Here is a 27979-nt window from a genome sequence, read left to right as displayed (position 1 = left end):
TTTATTGCTTCTTTAACTATCCATCAGCCCACAATGCTTCATGAAGCCATAAGGAATGTATTACAAATGATCCAATTTGAATGTAATCATTTTAAGAGATCATAACTTTCCTCTCTCCCACTGGCCTCGCCTGCATGGTTCTTTCATCCCTTTAGTGACTGTGTGATTCTTTGGATTGCAAAAACTAAGAAAAGCAAATTTTCCTTTCTAAAAAAAAAAAAATTAAGGATGCTGATTATACAGTGTCACAAGGAGAAGAATGTTTCTCCTTTGAGTCATGGTAAAACAAGGAAGGCCCTTTAATGTTTATATTCTGTCCCTATGTTGTATTAATGAGGCCTTCTACCTCTCTGCTCCTTCAGAGGGACCTAACTCACACATGAGATCATGACAGCAATGGCAGGTACATCAGGATTTCATGATGAATACACATACACGCATGTAGCTGAGACAAACATTCTCACATTAAAGAAATCTCAGTGAAAGCAACTTTAGTGCAAAGCCTTGGTACAAGTCACTCTCCTATCATAAGTGTAATGCCTCTACAGACCTTTGCTCCCAGGTCTTGCATGGGGGACTCATGCTATTTCAGCTGATGCTATCATGGAGGGCCTGACTTCAACCCCTTGCCTGGCAGCCTGAATGCAGCCCCACAAAGCCTTTTTGTACTTTCCTCTGTAACTTGTACCAACACAGACCACAACAGACTCTTCTCTTGCACTTGTATTTGAGCATGTCATGAGGTTTGCTGCCTTTGCAATGGGCAGGCAAGTTTCTATGTGACCCTCTGAGTTATTAAAAACCCAGGTATTTATGCATCTAATAAGAGAATCTCCTATTACCACTGCCTGCTTCTTCCTATCCTAAAGATCCCCTTCACTGTAGTGGTACACCTGACAGAAGATGATGCAGGGGGTCTCACCTGAGAAATGAGAACTCTTTCCCAGCAAAACACCCTCCCTCTCTGAAACTTCTTCCCTAAGCAGCACAGGGGCTACCAACAGCAGAGATGAGACTTTTGTAAAGCATTTCTGGACTGCATACAGACAGATGTATCTGCTCCGTGTGTAGGTAATCACATGTTATCTCTGTGCAATACACTGGGCAACTTCCTCTCTGTTACTGTATTTCCACCTGCATCATGAACTTAAGTTTCTAAAGTTTTTGCAAGTTTATATTAGCTTAACTTTTCCTTTGATTAAGTGATTAGTATTATTCTCCTCTTACTGTACCCCACCGCTATTAAGCTGGTTAAGACATACTGAGGAATGTATTAAAAAACAAAACAGCAAGGTCACCTCTGAAGCTGTCTGAACCTTCACCGATGCAGATGTAGTGGGTCACAGGGTTACTCCCAGAACAAGGCACAATGGCTAGGGGCATGCATAAGAGCTGTAGGCTGTGCTGAAGGGAATGCAAAGAAGTTTTTAAACAAACAGCTCCCCTTTGGAAAATGAAGGACTGATTTGAAAGAATTAAGTCTTTTGGTAGCTAGCTCTAATGAAAGAGCCTAGGAAAGACCCAAAGAAAGCAGACTACTCAGTAAACAATTTTAACAAAAAAACTCACTATCAAAAGACAGGCAGACAAACTGTAACTTCCTACATGTCCTATACAGCATGCCAACAGGCTCCTTGAAAGGAACTCATATCTGGGGTACTGAGAATAAACTCTTCCACAGTTATGACAGACTTGGCAGGGTGGGTGGGAAGAGCAGGAGTGCAAGAAGTTTTGGATACTCAGCTCAGGGAAAAAGCAATCAGGTATTTAATGAGGAAAAACTGAGAAAATATCTACGGTATTACACTGAGAAAGGAAGGACTCCAAGAGAGACCTTAACAGGCTAGATAAACCTTCTGAGCTTCTCCTCCTCTGCTAGGCGAATGACAATTACCTATTATTCAGTAAATTTTTTTACATGAGATGAGGTAGACTCTTCCTTTCTTTCATGCAATAATTATTAGGCAGGAAAGGCTTGGATTCCAGATTATGAGAAGTTCAAGCTTGGGGTTTTTTTTCCCCTGAAAAGGAGGCTTAATTTAGTCGCTTTTTACAGCTATGGGAGTGTTTGAGATCAATCATGACACAACAGGCTTTCTAAATGAACTTTGCAATACCACAATGCTTCCTGAACAGCAGATGGTTGAAAACTACATCACCAAAAGGCAGAACATATACCTGTAGGAAGAAAGGAGTTACAGGTTTTGAACATGGTTCCCATGGAAGTTGATACATCATCAGTTTCATAACCAAATGCAATAGAAATAAAATATAGTCAAATATCTCAGGTTGATGACTTATTTCATGAGATAGGATTAAAAAACAAATGAGTTTCTATCTAAAAAAAACCATTTATTCAGAAATCATTAAACATCAAGAATTATAATTATCATGTAAGCTTCAGAATAATCATTATCATTCAATGGTTTTTTTAAAAAAGATTTCTCTGACACAGTAGGAGTGTCAATATTTCAAGTCATGTTTTTCAAATAAAAGTAAATGACGGTAAAACTTTTTCCAGCATTAAGACAAAATCTGTGATATCAGGAAGTGAATTTACTTACTCTATATTTTAAGTGTACTTATATACTTCACAGTCAGTAACCTGAGGCTTCCCTTATTATAAGAGGAGGGAAATAAGCAGGTCAGAGGAGTTATCTTCAGAAGCTATCTTAGACATCTGTCTCAGCATGGGATGAACTACCTTATGCAGGGAACCTTCTGACTCCAAAATGAGCCTAGCATGAAAAGCTTATCTGTGGATACATAAGTGAAATACACAACAGTTAGGGGTGGCACTGACTCTGACTAGCATGCAAGAAATTCCTCATCTAAACATACACAGAATTAATTCAAGCCCTCTTACATTTAGATTTAGCTTCTTTCTTTTCATAGTTCATTATCACTTGCACTAAGCATGCTGTACTGCACCCTTTACCCATGTTTTTTTCCACCCCGCAATCTCTAGCAAGCCATAGGAACAGACATATGAAAAAGAGGACAGCTCTGGAAATGCTACAGTCAGTTTAAAATGTGTAAAAATTCAGATATGATCAAACTGCTCCCAAAGAACACTGTCACTGGCAACGTAGTTAACTTGATGAAAGCGCACAGTCCTTCAATGCTGTTGCTCTCCTTCAGGCAAGGAGGCTGTAAAACTGAACTAGTCATTTTTTTGTCATTAAGAGGAAACTGAAAGAAAACAATGATACACCTCTGCGTGGGATCTTCGGATGGCTGCATCTTTCAGAGTGTAAAAATCTGTGTATCCTCTGCAGAGAGGATACACAGAGAACACAGAGCCCATTTTTAGGATCCAATGAATCTCAGTACTGACCATTACTAGGAACCACATCTACTTTTGCTACCTGAATTTCTTAAACTCTCTGCATAAATCTCATCCGGCCTGTTCTCACAGTGAGCTGATCAGAAATTTTTTGGACATTTTCAATGATTCTTAGCAGAATACACACATACTTGGAGCAATTAAAGAACAGATCTAATTCCATATGTGCCTCCAGGTATGGCTATAATGAAAAAATTGATCAAAACACTAATTACACATATAATAATGGTATGTAAAAATATTGGGTCTGAAATAGGTTTTTTTTTTTTTTTGACATCAGATTAGTGCAGAGGGATGTATAGAGTTCTTTAAACAGACAGATGTGAAAGAAAACCAAGTATGATCTCAAGGGTAAGTTATAATAAAATATATTTCTTGGGGGGGTTGTTTGTTTGTTTGTTTTTTAACTTGAACATGTAATTCCTTGCTATACTTCAAAACACAAATACAGTACAAAGAAAAACTTTATTTCTACAGACAGTTATCAGATGCTCGGTGTGCCGCTATAAACTACTAACCAGTGATATTATCAAACATTTAGTCGTGTGAGTAAAGCTAGAAATCCTGCCTGTGCTTTAGAAAATACACTAGTTTTGAGAGAGATCACCTACGAAACCAAAGCTTACTCTCTTAAAAGCAGCTCAAACCAGCCAAAAACCAAGTGACTAAGTTATTTGTATTAACAAATTATATAGTATGTTTTGACAATCCATCATGGTGCATGAATTTGAATAAACTGAGTTTGAATAAACTTTTTGGCTACATTTCCATACTGGTATGGCTTCCTTGTGATGACAAGGCTTTGACTGAGAACTTACAGAAAGGACAATTTCCTTCAAGTTTAGATTATATTCAAATTAAATAATGTTTTGGAGGACAAGTGAGGAAGAGACTGGAAATAAATCGTGCTTCATTTCTTCCAAAGACAGCAGTTTCATGAAATATAAGAGTTCTACATTTTCTCCATCTGTTTCTACCAAAATAAATTTATTACATGTTCATTTTTGCCCATCTGCTAAGTTTATCATTAAGACAATGAATTCAGTTCAATTCCTTCCCTCTTTCCCCAGCTAAGCAGTGCTATTATGCTTTCCAAACACAGCTATGGATACAACTAACTTTCCTGTCAGTCTTTATTCCAAACATTTTCTCATTAAATAACTCTGAAGGCTTCTCTCTCCCCACCCCCGCTTTGTCACCTGTTGTTACCAACTTCTCTTTCATATTTTCCAACTTACTTTCTCATATGCACTCAATGCCCATCTTTTTTGCCACTCTTTCTTCTGTTCCGCCTACAAATCTTTTTTCATTTCTCCCTACCAGCTTCCTTTTCAAGGAGCTCTTCTCTTCACCCAAAGCTAAATTTTGTTCAGTGCTACAAAGCAGAAGCAATTTGGAGGTACCCGCATAAAAAAATCATTTCAGTTGTCATTTTTGTCCATATGTGACAGTGTTCGGTACTGAGGACTTGAGGAGAGCAAACAAGAGGGAAGATCCAACTAAGATTTCATCATCAATGAAGCTAAGCCTCTTTTTGACAGGTTGAATCTAGGATCAGATTCTTCAATAATAAATATCAAATATCCTGCTAAAGATCCAAGCACACAGATGAGAAAGTGGGAAAAGTACGCCTGCGAACGCACTAGCTTAGTGTAGCAGTCATTCTGCTCAACTATGCCTGCTGCATCTTAATTTTTTTTTTTTTTTTAAACTTTACTATGTGGGAATGGTCATTGATATACCCTGCCTAAAGCAGAGTATACATGAAAGAACAACTGAACTCTCACTTCGTTGAGTCGGTTGTACAAATAGTCCGCTCAGCCATCCCTGCTTACCTACATACTTGCAACCACAATACCTGGCATTCAATTTTCTTTTGTGCAATTCCCACTATGTTAGCTAGACAACTAAGAAAGCTGGATCAATTCTCTAAATCAGAAAGGAACGCAAGTACTCAAAGAAAGATTCTCACTTATATGACAAGCCTTACTGGATAGCAGTATTTTAAGGATTTTAAGGATCTCAGAACTTCAGAGGTTTATCTTCAGCCTCTTTCACTTTGAGGTACTCTCCTAAATGATTTCTCTAGTGCTGTTCACATTCAGGCAAGTTAGGCAATCCATACAGGGAAATAAAAAAAAAAAAAAAAAGAAAGAAAAAAAAAGGAATAGCCATGCACACAGTAAAAAATAAGTAGCAAATACTCTGTGGAAAAACAGCAACACACCCAAAATCTACACATCTAAAAACATTTATAAGGTGTATTATTTCAAATGATTATTATTTTAAACTTTAAATCTCATTGTTGCTTATATGAATTATGCCAAGAAAGAGGGTTAATGCCTCTAGCTAGCATGCAACTAGATGTTCAGTCTCAAAACAAGAACAGATGCCAAATTTATGACACATCCTTTGTATGCAAGGTTTATTTAGGCTTCAGTGTTCTTTCTCTGATCTTTCCTGGTACTGCCAGCACAATCTACAGGTTAGTTCTTACACAAGCTTTGCTAGCCTCTGGGGATGCTTTATGAGCTGAATGACACAGGCCTACTTACCAGCAAGCAACTGAGGCTGGATGAATATGACACAGAGCTGGCTTTATGTGTTTTGGGGATTCCCCTGGGGCCAGGTAACTTAAATTGGGGGGGGGGGGGGGGAGAGGGACATTAAAGCAGGAGAGAAGAAGGTTCCCTGTATTTTGTGAAGGCTAAAAACAACCCCCCCACCACCCAAATTCATATTTCTATGCTACCTCACTCAAATAGTTTGCTTGTAGTCTCTAACACAAAGCTATTATACCCAAATTTCCAGTAATACCATCTACAGTTGAAATTCTTTTCAGTCTTTCGGGAAATAACTTCAAAAATGAAACAAATCTTAAAGAAAGAAGAACCAACACTAAGTTTGTTTCCTTTGCAATACGCTGCAGCGCAGCTGCTTTAAAGAGAGATCACAGAAAGGTAATGAGACTTCCAAGATGACCCTCAGCTCAATAAAATCCTGATGGTACAAAGTATTGTTTAATTTGTGCTAAAAATTCAAAATTCATCAGTAAAGCAACATAGCAAGTTAACAGAAGGTAATCTCTATGCTTACTCACCATCAACAAAGCAGTTTCAGAAGTACAGAGTTCATTTATTCATGTCTAACAGGTGTGCTTTTTCCAATTTTCTGTCAAAATTATCTGTCTTAACATGGAAAATTGCTTTCCAGTCATTCTTCAATTTGAATTACGTGTCAAACTATATTCTTGTTATCCTACACAAATCTTATCTCCTCAATACTGCCAGTTTGTCATATCCTCAAGATCAAGACCTTTTCCTTAAGATTTTTGATGCGGCATGCACTATCAATAGGACACATCAATCCAGGTTGCATGAGCAACCTGAAAACTGAGACAACCTGCAATTTGATTCCAGACCAGCTCAGATTAAAAGGATATGTTGCAGCCAGGAATGACCTATATCTAATTGTGACTGTATTTTTTTTCCTCAAAAAGTTGTATTTTAATTCTAAAGATATGCTTGCCCTACTGTTAGCTTTCACTGCTCCAATACGCTCATCGCATTCTCCTATCTTCATCATTTAAAATTTACTTGTAAACAATAGTTTACAAAAGAGTAAATTGTTTCCTAATATCAGTGGTAGATTTGCCTCTCAATCTCAGCAGATACAAGATCTGGCTCCCATAGACAGGAGTTAGTCTTGGTAGTATATTGTAAATGGATATTGCAGTGAAACAGATCATGCAGAAGACTGCGATGCAGTCTGGTGATTCAGCAATTTCTAACAATTCAATTTATTTCAAAAAAGAAACAGATCTTTAGTTCTCTAGTCCTATGCTGTATCTGGTCATCCAGATACAATGCTATCAAATTGAAGTCACGTAATTTCAGACTAAATATTTTCATGAGTTATAATAAATGAAGACATAATGAATTCTTACGCCTTTTGAAATTTCTCTTCTATAGTCACAAGCATCAGTTGCAAACATCCAGCTCTATGGGAAGGGAATTATCTTTTATTTGTGCCTCTGAAAACCTTTTGTCTTGGCATCAGTTAAAGAAAAAAGCAATCATTTTGCAAAGCAAAATTGATAATATTTAAACTATGTTTTTGTTTGTTCAGATGATGAGACTACCCTAAATTCAAAGTTTTACATCATTCCTCAATTTTATTGTTCAATGTTTGAAACTATAGTTGTCTATTTACTGAGACTACAGCAACTCTGGATTGTATGGTACTTAGAATTCATCCCCCCACAAATATAGTTTGCAGACCATTTCAACAGAAATAGATTTTGCCATCTGATCCCTCTTCAGAGACAGATAATCCCCCCATGTTTTCTATCTTTGACAGACATGTTTTTAAAAAAAATTCTATAAGCTTCACTGGGACCATTCTGCCTTCTCCCTCATTTTTCCCCTCCCTTAGGATTTTAGGCTGTGTAATCATTTAAGAAAACAGAAGTATTCTGCTACCATAACAACAATTTAGAGTCCTTTTAATATTTTAAAAGGATTCATCTTTTCAGTCTCATTTTTGTGACTTACTGCAGAGGAAGGTTCCCAAATCAAAGAAAAACAAGTTCTCAGACTATGTTTCCGTTTATTTCTCTGCCAAGTTGCGAACGGAATACTGAAGGGAACTAGATTGTCTTTTTAATATGTCCTACAGATGTCCACTGAACTTTATGAAATTTGTTCTATACATCTTTGTCCTGCTTTCAGGAATGCTTTCTTTCTGACCTTGATTAAAACAAAAGCTAATGATAATGGTTGCTTCTTTTCATTACTATCTTTTGTAAAAGATTTTTTTGCCCTTGTGATGCTCTTATTGTCTATTGTAATTTTTACAAATAATCAGGTCACAGGAAAAAGGCAACGACAGAAAACCAGGGCATAGGCTTAGGATGTCAATTTCCCAGAATTTTATACACCCCAACGTTGGTGTTTATGACAGGAAACGCTTTTGCTGGTTCTAGCTTAGACTAGAAGTGTTCGGTGATGCCACAGCCTTTACTAACTCACAAAGGGATGTGGATTATCTCCGTGGAAGGCAAGACTAGAGTAATTTATCACGCTATTCTTATACACATAGGAAAAAAAACAAGAAACAAAACAGAAAACAAAGTCAATACGTGTAATTCCCTTTCTTTCCTTGAAAGTATGCTGAAATTATACTGTAATTTTAAAGTTCGATTTTTTTTGAAGATTTTTTTCACAGAACGATGGAGGTTGGGGGAAAATAAATGAAAGATTGTAATTTACATTCCTGTGAAGGAAATGACCCTTTCATGTTAAATATGAGTTGCATAAAACATTGCAGTTAGACTAAATCAAGAATTTACAGCAGTCCCCTGAGGCATCAGGTTTACGGATCAGAGGCTCTTCTGAACAGACAGCCTTCACTATCCAATATGTTTTGTTCATACTCTCTCAGGACCTTTGCAGTGTACGACTGACGATTTTATGCATGTATATTTTTGAATTAAAGTTCTGAGATAATAACCACATCTAGAAAGACTGCAAAAGCAGAAACTGCCGGTTAAAGATACGTGATGTAAAAGAATAGACTGAGAAAGACAGAACACAAAAGATGGCTCTGGCTTCAAAGCAAGCTGAAGTTCTCCGGAACTCCAGAGATTCAGACTTATCACAGTGTGCAACATCTAGTTCCCAATGCTCACGTTTACACCATGATAGCTATTTACTTCATTGGGTTACTCATGATCTGTAACGCAGTAAGAGACAGTTATTATAGGTCTTACTCAGCATTTAAGATTGAGCTGAACTTCCTTACACACTTCCAAGTTTTATGCTCTCTACTTTGAATTTACGAGAATAAATACTGCCAAAGTTTATGTTCGCTCCTTGGAAGCTAATGACAAAAAAGAGGACTTCTCAAATAACTTAAAAGTCTGCCGTCATGTAGAATTCAGATATCAGGCTGAGCTTTAGCAATAGGTTAAGAACAGCAACATCAGTACAATACATCTCCCTATCAGAGAGAAAGGTCGGAGACAACCAGAAGCTATTAGTAACTCTTCTTAATCCAGAAGAAATGAGTAAATTTTGAAATTCAGTATGCATTAAGCTTTGCTTCATAGACAGAATGTTTTTAACATCACAGCTGAACTTTCAGCTTTAAGGTATCTTCATCTTCTCATGGATTACCATTTTCAAACATTAAAATACCCTCAAATTCAATTACTTTGCAGCTAGGATATAACAATATTAAACTGTCAAATTCACCAATTCTTCATACCACTTTAGTGAACAGAAGCCATAATTACAGAAGAAAGCCCAGACAAGCAGCTTTTCCATTCTGCTCTTTAGTATCCATCACAGAATCTGTTCCCTGCATCACTAGCAGCTTTTTCGTTTGAGCAGCATACTGTTCATTCACGTATCAGTACGGTTCAGAATATCTACAAGTGCAAATTGAAAATATATAAATACGATAGCCACTGTGGTAGCCAAACATCAGAAAAATACTAGTTTCATAAATTCATAGACGAAACAGCAAGAGAAGCATTTGAGTTTTTCATTGCTGCTCAAAAAAATGTTTTGCTCAACCAGTCCTGTGTATATTGATGCCTTGGATCTACTCCACACCTTACCTTACGTTCCTCTTTCATTTCCTTTCTGCATTTGCCTCTCTCCCTCCCTCCCTCCCTAGTTTGCCTCTTGGAATCTAAGCTTGGAGTCCAGCTCTCAAACTACTGAGTGCTGACCTGTTCCCACTTTTCCAGTTTATCCCTAGAAATATAAGATGCCTTATATTGTAGGCATGCTTTCACAATGAAAAGGTCAACTTAAGGCTAACAAATGATGCATCTAAATACAATAGGAAATTAAGACAGGAACCATAAATACAGAAAAGATCAACACAACGTTAATGAAATACATCACCTCTTAAGGATGAGAGGAACTCGGCACCCATTAAGTGTTTTCATTGTTGAGCCTCATGGCTCTTTAGTTTACTTTCTAAAGACATGTTGGACATCACATCTACTTTCCCTGTCTCACCATTACAAATATAATCGTATTCACAAATTAGTGATGGAACAAAATTATTTTATTAGAATTAAAACTCTTTCTAAATAAAAAGTAAAAACTGGTCTTTGATGTAAGTTGACTGTGGAACCGCATCTCAAGTCATGAACATCTAGTCAACAAAAATGCTGATTCTTCACTCTCCTGTTCTTGACTGCCTATTTAGCCCTGTGTAAGTTCTAGCAGTTTTGCAATTGCAGGACGAGTACTGCCAAGACTTTTGTCTCAGATGGTAAGCAGTTTTAAATTAGATTTTAGAATAAGGCAAGATTTAAATCACCTTAAGACACTGAGGAAGGAAGGGTTGTTTAAAAGCACATTAAAATACTTCATTTTGTTTAAAAAATAGTAACAATCCACAATGTCAAGAGATTTCTGCATTACAATACCTTGGTTTTGAAAGTAGAGTTTCAAATATGCTAGCAGATACAGAAAAGTACAGGAGCTGGGCATGTGTTGCTTTGTAGTTCTGATATGGAACCAACACTGACTGGGACAGTTATATGATAGCAATATTTATATCTTGAAATGTTTTTGTAAGGATCCACTAGAAAAAAAAAAAGTTTTGTGACTATTTAATAAACAACTAGAAAAATTAGGTTTCAATATAGTCTTCTAAAGTATAATTTTATTCATATGCAAATATATTTAAATGATAAATAGGAACAGTATGATAAAATAAGCAACCACTAGACCTGAAAGATCTGTCTTATGATCACCACTTTCAAGATCTTTCACAGCCCATTCCCTTTCTCCGTTAACCTCTCAGTCAGTATCAGAATGTCATATTCTTGTTAATGACACCAACCTTTGCTGCTTATCACCAAATTTTCAAGGAAGCACCTTCATTTTTTTGGCCCTCTTTAACCTCCTTTCTTGGGAGCAGGTCCCAAAGATATCTACAAGTCAACATTATAGCTTTCCAATAAGTTTTTTTTAAATAGTATTTTACACAGTGCATAGAAAAACTAACTAAGGCACAGGTGTACTTGCTCAGCTATCCAAACCTTATGCTTTTGCCTTTTGTTTTGTATTCACGTGTGGGAAAAAGTTATCAGCTTTCTATACTATGTTGACAGGATTTCTGGAATAATGGGTTCATGCCCCCGGCATGTGGCAAGTAGTAGCCAGAAACAGTGAAATAAACGTACTGTGCTACCCAAACAGCGCAAAACTGCCCTAACAAGTCATCACCCTGATACGCAAAGACTGTAGCATAAAACAGTTTCACACTACCCATTCTTGACTATACTTAATATAGGCAATATATTTAAGATGAGGTGAAAAGATGGCCATGTTATGTCATACGTGGATATTTCCCCACCAATGCTTAGGCTAATCTAGGCAATCCCAAAATTCAGCAAAAACCTGAAAAGCTTTAAAAACAGCAGAGTAAAAGGCCCTCCTGGTAGCTTAGTACCACCTTTTCATTCATCTTTCCCATCTACATGTACCAAAGAAAACTCAGATGGATCTAGGATATAGGTCCATGCTGGTAAAACATTATGCACTATTACAGAACTATAATACCCCAAAGCATTGCCATTCATCCTTAAAAAACGTGAGTTAACTTAAGTTTCTCACAAAACCTGAACAGTCACACGGCATAACCTGGAAAGGAGTACTGTTTTCCGGTGTTTAGGTTTGAAAAGCAGCTTTTAAGCGTGTTCTTTAAAAATATGACACTAATGGTCTTTTTATCTTCTTTATAAGATTAGTAATGCTGGAATTACAAGACGTTGTAAGTCAAAGGTCTATTTTATGTAAGAAAATGCAGTTAGAATATCTAATAGGCCAAAAAAAATCACACCTGGAATAGCTTAACCAGAATAAAGAGAGTAATGACAAGACTGAATTTGGAAACCAACTCAAACTCCCTTTAGCATACTCAGGCACTGGAGTAACCTTTATTGGTTTTACACTGTAATGAAGACAAAATAAATGCAGTTGTTCATCTAATGCATTCTGCAATCATAATCAAGCTTAATTTAATACGGTAAAAAAACAACTTTAAAACACAAACACGTTTTTCTCCTGGAAAAGCCTTTCATCAACACTGCAGCTGTACACAAGTTCTGGAGAATTTCTGAATGAGAAATTTGCTTAAAGGAAACTGATAACTATTCTAGACATTGCTTGTTTAGATGCTGATCTTTTAACAAAAGAGAGTAAATGTTTCTCTGTATACTAAACGCACAAATGCTGTGTCTTAAATTATTTATTATCATTTATCATTGGAATTTACAGAATTGTATTAAGTAGCATCTTCATATTAAGATTTTTCCTGGAATCAGGCTTGGAAAATTATTTCTCGAAGACTTAAGGCTTATGTACTCTTTGCTAATAACTGCACATATTGGACGCAAGCAAATTATTTTGTAGAAACTCTTAAAAGACTGCATATGTTCAGATTTTTTTTAACTGAGCATGTGTTACAAGTAGAGCTTGTTTTCTTGAATTACCCTGTTTTGCATGCAGTTTGTGTTTGAAAATATAGATTCTAATTTCCAGGCATTTATTTCCAGTGACGTTCAGGGGGAGTTCTTTCCAACTGCATTTCTAACCACATTAAAATAACTAATGGAACAGAAAACAAAAGATTAGGACTACTAAAACCATAAAAAGGCCTATGTGCTTTTTTGTTTGTTTTTTTTAGGGAACAGTGTATTCTTCTGTAATATGTAGTATTACAAAGAGGGCAATCTTGAAATACAGTGACGCTAACTCAGTAAGTCAGGATTTTGTATTGATAATGCCCTTGTTATTTAGTAAGGATGCATCTAACATGGAAGAGTCAGTGCTGTGAGCATGCCTACACAACACACAAGGTATGTTGCACCAACCCCACGCGCGCTCTCCAAGAATGCGTACCTGCAAGCTTCCTTGCTCCAGACTGCAAATATTCCAAAGACAGCTGGCTGAGTATTGCCATACTATTTTAAGTGTGCTCGCTGATCTTAGTGGCAAAGAGTCATTCTAGGATGCAAGAACTCTGTTACCAAAAAAAAAAAAAGAGAGAGAATTGCCTGAACATCTTAATATACCACTGTCATGGAGGTGGGAGGATGTAGATAAAGTAGTAGTAAAAAGTAGTCTTGAAATTATACTGCTTTTTTCCCCCCACAACGCAGAAATCCCAAGGCAGGTCCATGTACACTAACAGTTACAGCATGGATGAGGATCTTATCTTCTCTAATACTTCTGGTATAAGGAGCCAGAGTACAAACACACCTGGAATTTGTATAGTTAAAATTTTAACTTGACTACTTGCTTGGTTAGAATGGTAACATTTTCTTGGATTCATAAATTCTAATAATGGATTTAAAATATATTTTTAAAATTTTATTTAATTATTAATGAACGCTCAAGGCAGAATGATAACCACACCATTATCTTAACCTGGTTTACAAAGAGCACTACTGGAATTACACAGAACTCGCATCAGTATCAATGAAGAATATCAGGTCAAAGAGGAGGAAATTTGGTGCCATTCACAAAAAACAATTTTTTTTTTCCTCTTTGCAATTCTGTTGCAAGTAGGATTGCAGTAACAACTAAAGCACATATACCTCAGCACAGGAAAAATATTTGAACATATTAACTAGCTTATGTTAATATTTTTGAAATAACATAGCTTCCTATATTCAAATTCTTGGGCCTTGCTAACATTATAATATTACATCTTGATCTCACTATCAATCATTTAAGATAAATGCAAGAGAGCTGTAACTAGCCACATCATCACAATTATATTTTTGTTAGTATGAGCATACAGCAAGCAGCTTTCGCTAGCACAGCTATGCCAGCCACAAATTATACCTCAGTTGCCACAGCTATGTTTGTGGAAACTTGTTTTGGACACCTGGCCAGACCAGCCAGCTTCTCAGTAAATCTATTTTGGCAGTCACCCTGACATTAAAAGCTTCATCTTTGACGATTCAGACTTCAGCTTTACTGCCAGGCAGTAAATATGTTATTTCATTAGCTCCCCGTGTGAAATTTACAACATAAAGGCTATAAACGAAAAAGCAGTAGTTGCAACAAAGTGGTGGTCTACTTCCACAAAAACAAAACAAAAACCACCCAACCCTAAAAGCACTTATCCTCTCAGGATAATGTGCGCCATATGGTAAAACAATAAGAATGTCATTCTTCATACATCAAAGAAGCAGCTCAATAGAATTCAAGTATACAGTTACCGACAAAAATGGTTCATATGAAATCATTTTCAGCAGCAGGTTCCATTTAATACACGCTAGCCACAAACTTTGTTAATTGTAATCAACTTGCACAGCGTATCAATTCAGCTCAGATACATTTGTTCTTCAGCTTTGTAGCTGTTTTGACAAAGTGTCTTCAAAGAACTTGAATGAGACAATTATAAACTGTGTTAAGTGCCCCTTTTCCTTAGTACTTACGTCTCTAATGTATATAGTTATCATTACAAATGTAAGAGCAGCAATGATCACGTTAAACTACAAAAAATTATATTCACAAAGGCAAGAAAATTCATAATTAAGGCTGACACTTTCTATTCATTTCATCATCCCTAGATACTATAATTTACAGAGCTTGTCAAATTACTCACTGTCTGAAGATTCAAATTGTACCACATGATTACATAGAGACATAGAACAATCTCAGATCGGATTCCTTATTCTCTGCACTATATTTGAAATGCTATCAATAATAGTTGCGCATGTGACAGTAAGACTTCCGTTTCATTGAACTGTTTTCCCATTCACAGTATCCAAAATAGTCTTCTGCACAAATAACAGTTTTAAATTCTGATTTCACGCAGATGTTACTTGTGACTCCATAGTTAAAGTCCATTGTGTATCACATGCCCTGATTCCACTTCTTTATCTGGTACAGGCAGTACAGGGTACCCTACTCACGTTATTTGAGCACTGAGCAGTGTTCTAACAATTCTGCAAGGCAAATAGCGTTAGCTTGAGTTACAGTCTTTTTAAGGAATTTGATTAAAATCATCTTTCTTTGTCCTATGAAAAATTAACATTTTAAACACAGCTTGATCACACCCAGATTTCTCCAAATATATTTGAAATCACTGAAGATTGAAATGATCAGTAAATTTGGGCTAAGATGTATTATTTTATAGTATTTCTCTATTTATGAAATAAAAGAAAGACTATTTAAAACTAACCAGATTATTTGGGGAACAACTGAAAAACACAAAAGTCACCAGATCCTCATTTCTATGTAATACTCATTAAATGTTTAGGCAGAAAAAGTATTCTGACATCAAAAAAAAAAAAAAAAAAGCACTGAACTCATCATCATGGCTTCCCTGGTTTGTTTGCACTGTTCAATCATATTGATTTAAGATGAGTTATAAAATAAAACACAGATCAGGACTGAATTATTGGCAGGACTCTGCTTGAATCAAAGCAAGTGAATAAGGGAAGTAAAACAGATGAGTCCAGAGACTATAGACCCAGATGCCTACATTGGTTTTACTCTCCCAAACATCTGTTTTAGCTGCTGACTACCTGAAACTGGAAAAGCCAAGAGGAACAAAAAAATAGGCCTATATAAATAGGAAAGAAACATAAGCTTTCCTTTTATCTGTCAAAAGGTGGAAAAAAAAAATAACGAGCTCTTCTTGTTTGCATTAAAGTACTGCATGAGTTTAATGGTTAGATCGGTTTTTTTTAAATTTGCTATAGCTTATACCTATCTTGTATGTAACAATATTACTACTTCATTAAATAGATAGCTGAAGGGAGTAGGGGCATTTGTTTGCTATTTAATGACAGTTCTATGCAAGAGACAGACAAATCAGCATCCTTTGATTTCCCAGAACTGCAGCAAGAAGCCTGAAAGAATGGAATCCCACGCTCCCTAATTACCCAACGATACCTCAGCTACCAGACAGAATAAACTGCTGACCAATGGAATAATTGTTTGAATAATTATTCCAGATCTTATGCCCAAACTGGATGCCCAGATCTGATGCATATTTTTTGAAATAAATCACTCTTTTGGCAAACATCCTGTAATCTAAGCTTTCCTGGAGCCAAAAGGACCATATCTAAGCTAATATGGGATGACAGAGCAGAAAACTTTTTTCTTTAATGGAGGCCAAATGGAACTTCCCAACACTGTTGGTAAGCCACGGAGTAAAATAAGTTATCCCAAGGGATCCCAAAAATCATGAGAGTTCATCTTTCTTTATTGCATTAACAAATAACACAATTTAAAAGGATTCATACTCTCACTTGGGATTTTTGCACAGCGTTCATTCTTATCAGACGTTATCCGTTCTCACCTCACAATGACATCAAGTAGAAGAAATCAACCATTCTGTAAGAACGCAGTTTGTAATACATATAAACCCAGTTAACAAATTAAAGGTCATTCTCAACAAAAGGTCCAATGCAAGCGTTAAAAACTTTCTTTCTGCCTTCAGTAAAAGAATTTTCCCAATACAGACGATAGATTACTGATAGATTATACGCACTTTATATAGATTATTCATTCAGGGACTAATACAATTAGAAGTAAAATATTCAAAGACCTGAGGACATTATATGCACCACATGAAATTAAAATATAACAGGGCAAAACTGCATAGTTATGCAAGCAAAACTTATACTGTATTACTTAGCTACATACATGCAAACACACACAAAATGGTTATCCCCATGCAAAGGGTCCTCTGGGAAATATACAAGCTAAAACATAGCTATGCCCGAAATAATTTTTAAATAAACACTACCACCTGTCCTAAACATTACATCCTGAGCTATACATTAATGAACTTCTACCAGAAATCCATTTGATACTGATCATATCACAGTATTTAATATGCAGTCACAGTTAGCAGAGAAAACTAATGCTCATCTTTACCAACAGATGGGCAAAATAGGCCTTTTCCTGCAGTTTGATATATTTGAGTCTTAGCAATGCAAAATAACACGCAAAGTTATTTTCATTCATTTTTCTTTTTTCAAACACAGAATATTCATAAATGGGAATACAGTTCATTACTTCTTTTTTGAGAAACGGAAAATAAGTTCCTGCAAACATCCAAACTGGGCAGCAACTACTGCTCTCTGGATGCATTCGATGGAACAGAAATGAGATCAGCAAGAGCAGAGTCTGCTACAGTTAATTTGAGTAGTGTTTCAGAAAGGAAACTTTGTCTTCAAAGGTTTTGAAAGAGGCTGAATTCAATAGCAAGACCAACAGCACTGGTTACTCTTGAGCAATAGATTAACTGGATCACAAGATAAAGATGCTGCTACAACTACAAATCACAATACAAATATCTTGGTAGCAAAGAGCTTCATTCTTTTTAACTTAGCTCCTAAGTTTTCTTCCAAACACAGATCCTCCAAAAGGCCTACCTCTCCTAAATTAAATGGATTGTATATTCTCCTACCAGAAAATAGCAGGACTTGCGTTAAAGCTGAAAATTCTGCCTGCTCACAAGATCATTTCAGAAAAAGAGAGCATCAGTAATAAAACAGCATGCAAACAACTTGTTTTATTTCACCCCAACAGCATTGCTTCTAGAATAGTTAAAATAACATAAATATTTATTTAGTCTTAGAAACATAAACAAAAACAAAGAGGTACTTATTAAAAACCCACAGACCAAACACCTAAGCCATGCAGGAAGGAAACATAATGAAACATTCTGAGTAAACTAAGGTGAGCTCTTAAAATGTAATCTGGCCCCACAACCTCAAGGTCAACAACAATCCCATAAAACGGCAGGTATACTAAATCTAAGCGCAATAGCCTTCTGAGATGATGTGGAGTTTACATGCAGTAATTCATAAAAATTGGTTCAAATTAACAATGATAATTCAATAATTTGGGGGTGAAGGGTTGTATACTTTGATTTTTACCATGTAAAATACAAAGTATGTAGAGACTAAGACATATTTCTCACATATTTATCAGCGAGAAAGCCAAGGAACTTTATTTGAACTACTTAAGTAAAGATCTCATCCATCCTAATCATCAAGTAGAAAGCCAGTAAAAAACAATCAGAAGTGAAACCAATCAATTACAACACCTGAGTTGTTCTAAAAAGGCCAACACAGTGCCCTGTGCTGGATCTATTTAGAATAAACCTCGATCAGAGTTTAAAAGAAATTGTGGAAAGTACATTACTGACAAAGTTTGGAGAAAACGTCAAGTTATAGATGTCCAAAATGACAAATACGTGAGTGACTGTACTGAATGAAATGATAAAAACATCTTTCCTAAAACATCCTGAACATGAGCGCTGACATATTCTGTTCCTTTCAGGACTGTCCAGAAACAGTAACTAATCTGCTGTAATACATGAAAGCACTGCGATTATGATGATGAACTGCTTTTTGTCTGTGCAACAACTACCAGATAAAACGGCAGCCAAAGGAACGAACAAACAAACAAACAAACAACAACAGTCTTGAAAATCAAATTTAGGGAGCTGGTATGAAAATAAAGGGAAAGAAAGGATACTTCAACTGTTGTCTTCTATTTTTCTTAACTAATTCTGACATTTAATGAATAAGCAGAGAGAAAATTTTTCTTCTTAAAATCTTCTAATCTGATTATTATTACAATCAACAGTATCAAGTAAAACAACAGTGCAGTACTGTGAGCGAGAGTTTCCCCAAAAGAACTACTTTCCATTCAGGGAAATTGACAGCTAACATGGAATTCTGGAAGATCGCATAGTTCACACTGGATACTAACAAAATTATCTCAACAGTCTTTTAGATCAAGGAAATTCAGATCTAAGGTTGAATTGCCACCACAGATAAGAGATATCGCCAAATATCCATCAGAATACCAGTTCAGCCTGAGGAAAAAAGCAACTGAAACCAAAAATTGCAGCTCAAGGATTAACAGCAAATGGCATTCTACCAAAATGAAGAGTATCAAGAAACACAAGTTAAAATAGCTGTATCCATGCAGTAAAAAATGCACATTTGGCACAGCAGACGCATCAAATGTTTTCAAAGTGTATGCCATCACTGATTTGCTTTCAGAATATCCAATGCTATGTTTATATGAGCTTTCACTGTTCCCATATGGGAAATCAGTTTTAAATACAAAATAAAGCACACTCCCACTCTTTTTCCAAAGCAGTTTTGTACCCTTTAATTATATAATGTGTTTTCTCAAGGTGTCTTATTGTAGAACCATTACAAATTTATGCATAGCTAAATCAGAATGAGGAACATTAATTACAGTATCCTCTTTCAAATTATCAAATATTCCAAATTGCATTTGTTCATATGAGATTTTACCAAAAGGAAGAAAGTTTCAGATAATCTTCCCTACCAGATACTAATGAAAATTAAATAGACAGTTCATCCCTAAATAAAGGACACGTGTACCTTCTCTTCCTTTAGCTTTTCTCAAAGACAAACCACCTAAAGTCACAGCACAGAACTCCTGTATTAAAAGTAACACTGTGAGATGTAAAAAACTGACACTCCAAAGTCCAGCTATGGATATCCTAATACTTGAATATGGATACCCGCCTAGTGACAGGGCAGGTGAGGATGTAGTGGCTATGTGTGTACACCTGGCAACTCTTTCTTGAAAGACAATGCTAACTTTGGTATGTTCTGTGAGGATGAACACTGATTACAAGTAGCCTGGGACAGAACAAAAACAAATTCTGCTCATCTTGGTTAAAATGTTATGAAAATATTTAGAATATATGCATTAACAGATATACAGCTTTATAGAAATATATCCAAGCTATTTTCTTCGAGTTCAAATAAAAATTACTTTCTGCTGTTGGTATCTGATCCTTTTTCTCAATCCTAGCAGAAACATTGCACAGCCTCATATCAAGACTCCAGGAGGCATTTTGTCTCTGAGGGTTGTCATTTGGATAAGGACTCTTGTCTAACAATGTGTTTCCCCTCTTAGAATTGTCCCTCATTCTGCAGTGACTGCAGTTAAGAGGGATATGCCCCTTGTTAATGAAAAATAAAAGAAAGACTATCCCATCTTATTTGGCATGCTCTTCTCTTAATATATGGACTTCCAAACAGTTCTTGAGCAGCTCCTCTTTTTCCGTAACAACATTTAGGAAGAAATAAAAGAGCTATAGAGGTATACAAAGCTCTCTCCAATTAGTCTTCATACAAGGTAAAAATAGTAAATACTGAAACAAGATTCCAAACAGCTTGTACAGTAATATGAGCATATGAGCAATATGAGCAAAGACAGCATGTCTAGAAAATGAGTGAAAATGAAAAATTAATTTTCTAATAGAATAATTTTAAAAACTAAACAATTCCTAAAAACTGTTCCATTTTTTCCATAAATCAAAATTTATTTATGAAAGATTTTGCTACAGTACTGATGATCATTAAAAAAAAAGGAACATTATTTTGAGAGTCATTTATTGATACTGAAACATCCACTACAAAACAAAATTAAAAAAAAAAAAAGACTCCTGGAAGAATAAGCTAATTTTCAGATATCAGTAAGCAAACATGGGGATATCCTTTCAGTTTACTGGTTTCTGCAGCAGATATTCATCACCTTTTCCACTACGACCTAGTAGCTGTAGTTCCTTTTTCATTCCTTCAAATAAGTCATGTAGTTTTTTAGAGTTAGAAATCAATTAATTCCTCTTTGAGATGACAAGGCATGTGCTTGCATTATTTCCACACTAGTGGATTTAATTTATATTAAAACCAGGCTTTTCTATACAGTAGGTAGCATTAAATTTGGTTCCAGCAAATAACAACATAGCCGAGAGTTATGTTTCTTTTCCTTTTCCTTCCACGGGCAAAAGCTTTCCCTTTTTACATCTAGTCACTAAAGTTTTCACATGATCCACTTCGTTTTGCTGACAAGTACCTCCCCTCCCCCAGTGAAAAAGATGCATAATCTATTGTTCACTCAAGCTGTTTTGTTTCTAACAAACACAAAATACTTTGTGTCATGTTCTACCGCGTGACTAATGAGACCATAACATTTATGAGCTGTACATTTGTATTCTTCGAAGCCTCAAATTAGCACCATTTTAAATATAACAATAATCTTATTAGCATAATTTCCTTGCTTTTCAATGATAACATGCTCAAGGAAGTTTCAATAGTTTAAATTGCAGATGTCTATAGGCCATTTAGAATTATTAGTGTGTTAGAGCTAGCCAAAATTGGTCCAAAATTACAACATATTAGAATCACCTGTGCTATGTTTTGAATACAATTCTGAAAAACATGACACACTTGTTTCCTGTCTGCTCTCTTCTGCTGCTTCGCAGCTTTGCGATCTCCATGTTATTCTACCTGCAAAGTACATAATGTTGTATGCATGATAGCTCACATTAAAGAACCATACAGACACTTTTGGCTTGGAAGAAATTTACTGTAGGCATTGATGAAAAGTTATGGCAATCTGCACATAGTAACAAGCTGGCCAAAAGGTAAAATAATTAATTTCAAAAATTTGTTACTTTGACAGAGAAAATCACCGAAATTCATGTTTAATTTAAAGAACGCAAAACCCCTTTCAGCAGGATGCTTATATCTTTAAAATGAAACATGTTAAGCCCTTTCCTGAAGTCTACAAAGCAGCAAATGCAAACATTAACTCTTTTTTGTGGAATCAGAACACCTTGGAGACCGTCTCTGTTGTACAGCATTAGTGTTCCTACATTTTCTTTTTATGCTTATGTAGCTATATATATTTTTTTCCTGTTTTTTAAAACTGCTACTTTCCCCAGAGTACATGTGTGTATCACAGGCCGCCCCCTAATCCCCTGCAGTTCCAGAGAAAGGCGATTTGGGGTCCTGCGAACCTGCAGAGCTAAGTCTCTTCCCTGACCTCTGAGTAAAGCAGTGTCCTCAGCCTGCACGCTAACTCTGCCTCTAACTGTCCCTCTTCTTCACCAGCTTAGCACCCACCTCCATTTTTCACGCCCTCTCTTCACTGCCCTCTTCCTCAGGGCAGAGGCAGGAACTCCTTTTCCTCCTCTCCACAGGGCAACCACAGGAGACCTCCATAGGTTTCTCGCTCTCTTCTAGACCGGGAGCTCCTATTAAAATAAAAGGGGGGAGGGGGGCAGAACATACTGAAGTAAAGCCGCCCGGAACAACAAGGGCTGCTCCTATTTTCTCGCCCCTAGACCTTCTCCCGAAGCAGCCCCTCGGAACGCACCACGGCCCAGAAAAAGGGAGAGTAAGTAGCAGCCAAAGCAAAGAAGCAGCCGCGAGAACACAGGAACGCCTCATACCGCTGCCTCAGGGCAGCCTGGGCGCCTCCCACCCCCGGCGGGGCGAGACGGGAGAGGCAGCCCCTCGTCTTCCTCGAGGCGGGAACGGCTGGCGCAGCAGACTCTCCGCTCAGGCGAAGAGGGTGGCGGCCGCTCGTCTTCCTCGAGGCGGGAACGGTCGGTGCAGCAGCCTCTCCCCTCAGGCGAGGGCGAAGGGGGTGGTGACCCCTCGTCCTCCTCGAGGCGGGAACAGCTGGGGCAGCAGCCTCTCCCCTCAGGCGAAGGGGGTGGTGACCCCTCGTCCTCCTCGAGGCGGGAACAGCTGGGGCAGCAGCCTCTCCCCTCAGGCGAAGGGGGTGGTGACCCCTCGTCCTCCTCGAGGCGGGAACAGCTGGGGCAGCAGCCTCTCCCCTCAGGCGAAGGGGGTGGTGACCCCTCGTCCTCCTCGAGGCGGGAACAGCTGGGGCAGCAGCCTCTCCCCTCAGGCGAAGGGGGCGGCGGCCCCTCGTCCTCCTCGAGGCGGGAACAGCTGGGGCAGCAGCCTCTCCCCTCAGGCGAAGGGGGTGGTGACCCCTCGTCCTCCTCGAGGCGGGAACAGCTGGGGCAGCAGCCTCTCCCCTCAGGCGAAGGGGGCGGCGGCCCCTCGTCCTCCTCGAGGCGGGAACAGCTGGGGCAGCAGCCTCTCCCCTCAGGCGAAGGGGGCGGCGGCCCCTCGTCCTCCTCGAGGCGGGAACGGCGGCGCGTCGCCCCATCCCTCTCGCCTCAGGCAGGAGCGGCTGGTTTGGCAGCGGCGGCTTCTCCCTCCTACCGCGGCCGGGAACATGCGGCCAGCAAAGCGGTTTCGTGGCGAAGAGGGCTGCAGCGGCAGGCGTCGCAGGAGGAACCTCCTGAGCGCCGGCAGGAGGACCTCTCCCCTCCCAAGGTACTTCCTTCGGGCTCGCTGCAGGTCGAAGTTGCCCTTTCCAAAATGGAGGACGACTGCGGTTTTGCAGCGGGAGCCCGGCTGTGCCTCACACTTTCCCACCCAGCTCGGGCCGGTGGGGCCGGGTCGAGCCGGGCTGCACCGCTCCTGCTAGCTTTGCCTTTCCTTCAAAGAAGCCTATCTTACCGTGACCTTTCTTTAAAAACAAGCACAGCGATAGGCCTGGTGGGGCCGTTCTCAAACCCTAGTTGTGTTCTGCTCTTGCTCGACAAGCAGAGCAGGAATTACGGTGCTTTTGGAGCTCGCTGTCCTCCACGGTGTGGTTGGAGTGGAAACAGGGAGCTACTACTCTAGTTGAAGCAACTGCAATGGGTATAGAAATACTTTATGGAGACATTGCCAAAATATTTTATAGGATGTGTGCGTTTAAGAGCAATGTCCTGTTCTGTGCCTGATGGCAGTCAGATAGTGGAATGCAGAAATGACCAATTGTGTATTTAAGGGGCTCTTTGCATTTTAATTGACAAAGGTGTATGTGCAATTGGAGTGTTTGATTGCACGTTGGAACAGCTCAGCCTGGTTCTGACCACAGGGCAGAAAACACATTTAGGCTTTTCAGTCTCCTGAGCCCTGCACTGGGGCAGCAGGTAGGCACTGCCCTTCTGGAGCTCTCCATGCTATTGCTGTGGCAGCACGCGGCCATAAGGAGGTGAGGCTGCAACCCTGATGCTAATCTTTCTCCTGTTACCTTGCAGTTTGCTGTAGGAGTTGCTCTGTAAGGAGCTGCTTTCCAGTTTCTCAGACATTCAGGCCCTACCTGTGCTTGCCCCAGCTCTTTTTAACCTCCCGTTACCTGCCCATGCACACAATCCTACGTACAGCCAGGCTCATCAGATTTGCCTGAGCTAATATTTGAAGCTCCAGGCGCCTTCTTCCTTTTCCCTAGGCCCAGTGGGAGCCCGGCTTCTGCCTGAGCTGCTGATATTGCCTAGCTACAGTTCTGGTATTGTTATTACTGCATACAGACATGCTGTTTTTCTTGTTCAGATGATAAGCTTTTTTTTTTTTTTTGGATGTATAAATATGTAAATCTCACTAGATCGTTTGTACAAAGTGTTGTATAGAAAGCTGTAGAAATTAGTAGCAATATTTTAGTTGCAATAAAATGAAAATTATTCCTTCTAGTAGAAGGGGGGGTTGGTTTTTTTTTCCCCTGCTTATCTATAGCCTCACTTAGCTCAATATGTAATTCCAGCAAAAACAATCTCCTGAATGGTTAAAAATCTTAGCTTTCTCCTCTCTTTATAAGCTAAGCACAAGTTCTATGCTGACAAAATCAAAAATGTAGACAAAATGTAGCATACTACAAATCTTTAAATTTACTATTTATTTTTATATTGATTCACCTCAAAACTTTGTGAAGGTACTTTCATTCAGTCACAAAAAGGCTTTGAAGCAATGTACCCATATACACTTCACAGTCCTATAGAATTGATAAATAGTGTCCCCTCCCAGCTATAGCAAACTGACCTTGCTTTGAATAGCCTTTCATTTCTCAAATTATTCCTTCCAAGGGACTTGAAGGAAAAAGTCATTATGGGAGATCAGTGCTGTGCGTGTGCTCAGCGTTGCTGGCATACTGGTGCACAAGCAACTGTTAAGTAGCATGGAACATATGCCCTAATGGTGTAATTGTCTACAATTATGCAAACAACTTTATTGACTATGCTAGAAGTGCTGGCTAGTCCTGCTCGGCTTGATGGCTCCTGGAAGTACTATTCTTAGACTCCTGACTCCTTCCCTGTTGTATTTAGGGAATCTGGCCCTTCTGAGCTGAATGCATGCAAGAGCTAGTTACTGCAAGACCTATATAACTTTGCAAGTCTAGCTATCCTTTTGTATGCGTTCACATATGAATGCTGGTCCAGTCTTGCCTGTAATACTCTGAAAAGCCTTGTGCTGTAATACACTGCCCACCAAAAGGGAAAGATGAGAAGTACAACTGTCTTGGGAGAGCAGAAGCGAAAAGTCAGAGTCTGATGAGGAGAAAAAAAAAGTTTTGGGGAGGGAAATAATTTTGCAAGAGGGCTGAAACTTTACTCAAAAATGGTGTGACTAACAGTCGTGAAATATAAAGAAGTTACAGTCATGGAAAGATCAGTGGTAGCTGTTTTTAAACACTTCAGGTAACCCAGCTAGTGCAATTTCTGCATTTTGGGTTTTTTTTTTCAAATCAGTCAGGCATGGGGAAAAGCCTGCCCTATTAAAAGTATTTGGAACTATTGAATCTGTTGACTGTTCAGCAAATAAATGCAGAGATTGTAATTCCCTCGCTTATGAATAATAGCTTGCTTCACAGCTAATCTCTTCAATTTAGTAGAAATAAATGTGGATTATGGCAACATTTGGTGCAAGCAAGGATTTTAAAATAAAATTATCTAAAATAAAAACGTCTGTTTTAAACAGACATTTTGATTAACTGCTAAGATGCAAATATTGGAAGAGCATCCTGCAAAGTAAATAGCTTTTCCATCTTCAGTATTAGTAATTATTTCTTTGGCCAGTATAATTTCAATGGGGAAAGAAAAAAGAGTATCTTTCTCTTTTTTTCATTTGAAGGTTTTACCTTCTACATGCAATTTGTGTTATTCTTACCTAGTTCTGTATTCATTTCTTATGTTCTGTACCGTTCTTTCTGTGAAATCTTGGATTTTAGCAGACATAAAGCTTTTTCTGACAATTATTGGATTGATGCTTTTACACAAAAGGGAACTAAATGGGTTCCAAGGAGTGGGTTGTGAATTTGTTTTTTGCTTAGGTGAGCAGTTGTAGTACTGGGAAGTGCTACTGGCAGTCTAGGATAGAAAATGCCAAAAAGAGTGCTTGTTCTGAATTTGCTAAACTTCAAATCTCTGACTCATGTGAGGAAGCCCTCATTACATTTTCCCAGGGTGATGCAAGTCATTTGGATATAAAGTATGCCTGCTGTGCTTTAGATTACGGTGGAGGAAATCTTCAGTTGGGAAAGACGTTTTGAATTCAAGACCTACCACTCCCAGCCTGTGATGCATGTCTCAACTTAAGATAATGAAACCAACCTGTTACAGACAAATTGCATTTAAATAATTAGTTATTCAAATTTGAGAAAGTTATTTCAGACTACAGAGCCCATAAAATTCTCACATCAAGTATTTGTGAAGGCAAAAATAGTTCAGTTTTATTTGTAAGTGCTATTAAATAGAATGGGAAGAATTTCTTCTCATCTGTATAAAATTTTGAAATGGTGTGTTGAAGAGATTGTGATGTTTGGCTACTGTAACTAAAGAAGAGATTTTATGTTTGGTAGTCAGATAATATACAAACAAGTAAATGTAGCAGTTGTTGTAACTGAGATCTTTAAAGAAAAATGTTAGCATTCTCTAGAAAATAAAAAGAAGGAATGGGGTAAATGTTCTAATGAACAGTGTGAATGTGTAAAGCAACACTCCAGAAACCCTTCTGTGAGCTGACTGAAGTATGATTTTCTTTTGCTTGCTTGTAAACAATTTATTTTTCCACTTGAGCTATCTTAATAGAGTAGCTGATTTGGCTTTGGAAATTAGGCATGGAAATTCAATGTGACCTGAAAAGAAAGCAATAACATTTTGTCTCTAGCATGTGGATTTTGTCGTAAACAAATATGAGTGACAGCAATTGATAACACCTCAAAGAATTCAATATTAATATTAGATTATACCCCCCCCCAAGTTCTCCCCTCCTTACATTCTTGATAGCCAAGATTTTTTTATATGTATATTAAACAGAACTATTGACAATACAGATTGTGTAAATAGTGCAAATATTCACAGACTCACAGAATGGTTGAGGTTGGAAGAGACCTCTGGAGATCATCTAGTCCAACCCCCCTGCTCAAGCAGGGTCCTCTAGAGCACATTTCCCAGGATCGCGTCCAGGCGGGTTTTGAATATCTCCAGGGAAGGAGACTCCACTACCTCTCTGGGCAACCTGTTCCAGGGCTCTGTCACCCTCCCAGGAAAGAATTTTTTCCTCAGGTTCAGATGGAACTTGCTGGGTTTCAGTTTGTGCCCGTTGCCTCTCGTCCTGTCACTGGAAGAGTGACAGAGAACTCTGACGGAGAAGAGGCTGGCCCCATCCTCTCGACAGCCTCCCTTCAGATACTTGTACGCGTTGATGAGCTCGCCTCTCAGTCTTCTCTTCTCCAGGCTAAACAGGCCCAGCTCTCTCGGCCTTTCTTCAGAGGAGAGATGCTCCAGTCCCCTAACCGTCTTTGTAGCCCTCCGCTGGACTCTCCAGTAGCGCCATGTCTCTCTTGGACTGGGGAGCCCAGAATTGGACGCAGTACTCCAGGTGAGGCCTCACCAGGGCTGAGTAGAGGGGGAGAGGATCACCTCCCTCGACCTGCTGGCAACACTCTGCCT

At 38.3% G+C, this 27979-nt stretch overlaps 1 protein-coding gene across 1 annotated transcript in view; it reads right to left on the bottom strand.

Moving 5' to 3' along the window:
* The window catches only part of LONP2 (lon peptidase 2, peroxisomal), a 185774-nt gene extending 162957 nt beyond the window's left edge, over nucleotides 1-22817 (bottom strand). Inside the window, exons 1-2 of the mRNA XM_068955974.1 lie at nucleotides 22640-22817; nucleotides 22311-22441 (exon numbers count right to left, since the gene is read on the bottom strand). The gene's annotated coding sequence lies outside the window, so the exon portion shown is untranslated. The remainder of the gene's footprint in view (nucleotides 1-22310; nucleotides 22442-22639) is intronic.
* Between the last annotated feature and the right edge of the window lie 5162 nt (nucleotides 22818-27979).

Source organism: Struthio camelus, chromosome 10 (genome assembly GCF_040807025.1).
Source record: "Struthio camelus isolate bStrCam1 chromosome 10, bStrCam1.hap1, whole genome shotgun sequence".
NCBI lineage: Eukaryota > Metazoa > Chordata > Aves > Struthioniformes > Struthionidae > Struthio > Struthio camelus.
Note: the sequence above shows the minus strand (reverse complement) of the source record. Positions and strands in the feature narration are given on the sequence as shown.